Below are 4039 nucleotides of genomic sequence, written 5' to 3' on the forward strand. Positions count from 1 at the left end.
AAAAAAAAAAAAAAAAAAAAAAAAAAAAAGAGTCATGTACCAAAATGTTCATTGCAGCTCTATTTACAATAGCCAGGACATGGAAGCAACCTAAGTGTCCATCAACAGATGAATGGATGACATACCTTTTCTACCTAGAATCTGGTGGGGAAAAAGATCGTTTTTAGCATGAGCTTCTGACCAAACCCTAGAAGCCCCTGGGACTTAACAGATGTGCACAGAAGGCCACTTCTCCCAGGCCAGCACTGCCCACCAAAGGGCTGGGCCCTGCTGAATTGGAGCAAATCAACACCTCTATGGGCACAATTTTACACCTTTGCCAGATGCAAAACCACTAGAAATGAACTTTGCTTGAATTCATTCAAGGGGAATCCAGTGTGGAAACATTTTTTTCTCTTTTTCATTCTTGTTTGCAATAAAAATGGAATAAAACAATTAAGTGACCACATCTCTTTCTTAATCCAAAACATAAGGCTAACAAAATTCTAATTTAAAAAATCAGTTAATGTCTGCTTTCTTTTGTCACTTGGAACGATATTTGTAAAATTGTCTTTAGCAGTAACAACAAATCATTTTAGACGGGATGCCACTGGATGCATAACGTTTTAAGTATTGCAATCAGGTAGATCAGAAAGTGCCTATTTCATGGAAAATACATGTCATTTGCAAGTACTTGACCATAACCCAACAACAAATAAAATTACTTTCATTCCTCCCAGAAAAAAAAACTTTGAGAAGAGAATTTGTGATATGAAAAGAATATATTGGTCAAGTCTTTCTTGCTATGACTGTTTTTCTTGATGCACAAAGTGAAAAGAATTGGAATGAAATTCAAAAAAATTCTTTGACCCAAATAATAAAGAGGGAGAAATAACAGCTTATTGAAAAGTGTTATCTTTACCACATTTACAAATTTGTCAGTTTTCTCAAAGGAAGCCTAGGCTCTGCAAAGAAAACAAAAGCCACCATCATCACATAGTTGGTTTCAGAGCTGGAAGATTAAGTTGATTCTCAGAAGCGTTTCTAAGGTTTTCATGCTGCTGCATGCTGCTTGTTTTTAAGGAATTCTGCATATCCTGGCTCTGAAGAGCTGCTGCCAGCTCCCAGTCTGCAACAAAAACTGTCTCAGTGTTTAGACAAGGCAGAACCAAAATCTTCATTTTGAAATCTGTGGATCCCAGCAAGGCTGAAGTGGAAGGAGTTCTTTACTAGAGAACATGTCTGGGGAAAGGCTAAGACGGTTCTCTAGCTGGAGGAATGAGGGGGTGTCATCACCTTTGTTACTACTGACCCCTCATTTGACCCCGACTCCAGCAACCCCGGAACTCTTTGCAGAGGGATGAGGAGGCAGGAACAGGAGTGCTCTGTAGTAAGAGCACTAAGCTTCCAGAACCCCAAGGCCTGATTTTCCAAAAACCTGTCCCTGAGGCTCCTCTGAGTCCCCATGAATTAGTCTATCCTGGCACAAGTGGGAAGCTGTATTCTGTGTTGTTCAGTCACTGCATGTAACTTCCTTGTATGCATTTCCCCCGTTATGTATAAAGTAGGCATCTCAGGAATCACGGCATTAGATGGGAGCTGAGAATACTGTATGGATTCTTAGCTTTGTTTTTTCACCCCAAAGTTACAGCACAGTCTTGGGATCAGATGATAAAATCAGGCCACAGAAAGGACTGAATGAGTCACGGTCAGCAATTTAGGAATCTTCCTAAGGACCCTGCCCTGGAGACTCTAGCAATAACCACCAAGCTCCAATCTTGTTACAGCCTCTTAAGTGAGCAGTCACTCCATTTTTTAGATTATCTTTCTGCCTCTTTTTCTCTCATTGTTGAGGTTGGCGAAGAAAAACATGCCTCTTAGAGAAAAAAAGGAGTTAAGCCCATCTGAGTTCAAACTAGATTCCGCTCTTTGCTAGTTATATGGCGTTGGGTGATCACTGGTTTCCTGGGGTCCCTGGGTGCTACTCTGTGAAGCAGAGCCACTGCTGCCCTTCCCAGGGCTGTTTTAAGGACCAAATGACCCGACATGTCCAGGGCCCAATACACACTCTGCGGATAGTAAAAGTTCTTACTCTCCTCCCCTGAAGCTATTGCTCTTTCAAACAGAATGCAGTCAATTAAAACTACAATTAGGGCTTCCCTGGTGGCGCGGTGGTTGGGGGTCCGCCTGCCGATGCAGGGGGCACGGGTTCGTGCCCCGGTCTGGGAGGATCCCGCGTGCCGCAGAGCGGCTGGGCCCGTGAGCCATGGCCGCTGGGCCCGCGCGTCCGGAGCCTGTGCTCCGCGGCGGGAGAGGCCGCAGCGGTGAGAGGCCCGCGTACCGCAAAAAAAAAACCTAAAAACAAAACAAAACAAAAACAAAAACAAAAACAAAAAAAACTACAATTATAGGTTTGAGACATCTTAGTTTGACAATCAAATCATTAGCCGAAAGGAGAGTTTGGACCTTCTTTCTCTTTGCTGGGGTCCAAGCTGGTATTTAGCAGGCATTGGCTGAGGAAGCAGGCTACATTAAGTCCTGTGATGAGCCTTATTCAAAGGAGAGTTTCATCCAACTTTCAGTTCAGGTGGCTAAGTGCCATCTAAGTTGGGAGAATTAAAGCAATGGTGATTGGTGACTGCATTCTAACCTGGCATATGTGGCTTAAAGGTTAACTTAGTAGCCAGTGGAGGAAAAGGAGAATTACATGGTGTGTTCTTCACTCTCTGAAGGAGGCTGCCTCCTCCCCAGGGGCCAATCTTTGGCAGGACTCTTGGGGAAAAATTTTGTCTTGACAAAGTCTCTTTCAATCATTCAGTCTTCACCTTGGAGGAAAGCCTTGTATCTTCCTCACTGGTGATGGTAAAAGTAGATCCTGACACCTAAAAAAGATGTGATAGTCCAAAAGATGTGACAAATGTAAGCATGCCCACAGTTATGAACCTAGCACAGTACGTATGCTATTATTTATTTTTGTTGAGTTCTTCCTCATGATAGTTCAACAGTCAGAGCAAGAAGCTTGTTATCAGCTCTGACATGAGATATGGAGAAAAAAAATTTATATCAATGACATAAGATTACTGGCCACTATTCTAACCAACGTGCCATGACAGATAAGCAGAGCTAACAGACAAAAGAGGAAAGCTAATTTTATCACTTCACTGGGGTTACTTTGTTTTCTTAAATGCTCTATAACATCAAGCAATCACATGTTTAAGTTTTGCTATTATTAATATATGGGTTGACTATAGAGAAAAAAAGATTCTCTGAATTATTCAACAGAATGAACTTTGCAACTAATAAATGAAGACAGTTACTAACATAGACCAATGGTTAGCCTTAGACGTACAGGTTAAAAAAACCCTGCAAAATTATGATGACATATCCTTTATTTTTCTGTAGCTATTCTAATTCTTGCCAAACTCAAAAAAAGATCTGAAGTAGCCTACTATAAAAATATAAGTACCAGGACTTCCCTGGTGGTGCAGTGGTTAAGAATTAGCCTGCCAATGCAGGGGACACAGGTTCCACCCCTGGTCTGGGAAGACCCCACATGCCACGGAGCAACTAACCCCGTGCACCACAACTACTGAGCCTGCGCTCTAGAGCCCGCGAGCCACAACTACTGAGCCCATGCGCTGCAACTACTGAAGCCCGCACGCCTAGAGCCCATTCTCTGCAACAAGAGAAGCCACCGCAATGAGAAGGCTGCACACCACAACGAAGAGTAGCCCCTGTTCGTCACAACTAGAGAAAAGCCTGTGCAGCAATGAAGACCCAATGCAGCCACCCCCACCAAAATATATATGTTGATATATATATATATATATAATATATATATATATATATACATACATATATATATGAGTACCATCAGGCCAGTATAACAAAACCAAACTACTGATCAAAAAAAACAGGAACAGGGGCTTCCCTGGTGGTGCAGTGGTTGAGAGTCCGCCTGCCGATGCAGGGGACACGGGTTCGTGCCCCGGTCCGGGAAGATCCCACATGCCGCGGAGCAGCTAGTCCCGTGAGCCATGGCCGCTAAGCCTGTGCGTCC

General features: G+C 43.2%; 1 long non-coding RNA gene across 2 annotated transcripts in view; it reads right to left on the reverse strand.

Annotated features, from left to right (window-relative positions):
- The window catches only part of LOC112063411 (uncharacterized), a 24300-nt gene extending 20514 nt beyond the window's left edge, over positions 1 to 3786 (reverse strand). For both annotated transcript variants that reach the window (XR_003680950.2, XR_003680948.2), the window contains exon 1: positions 2687 to 3786. This is a non-coding gene — a long non-coding RNA (uncharacterized lncRNA). The remainder of the gene's footprint in view (positions 1 to 2686) is intronic.
- Positions 3787 to 4039: the final 253 nt, after the last annotated feature.

The sequence above is a fragment of the Physeter macrocephalus genome, chromosome 8 (genome assembly GCF_002837175.3).
Source record: "Physeter macrocephalus isolate SW-GA chromosome 8, ASM283717v5, whole genome shotgun sequence".
Taxonomy (NCBI): domain Eukaryota; kingdom Metazoa; phylum Chordata; class Mammalia; order Artiodactyla; family Physeteridae; genus Physeter; species Physeter macrocephalus.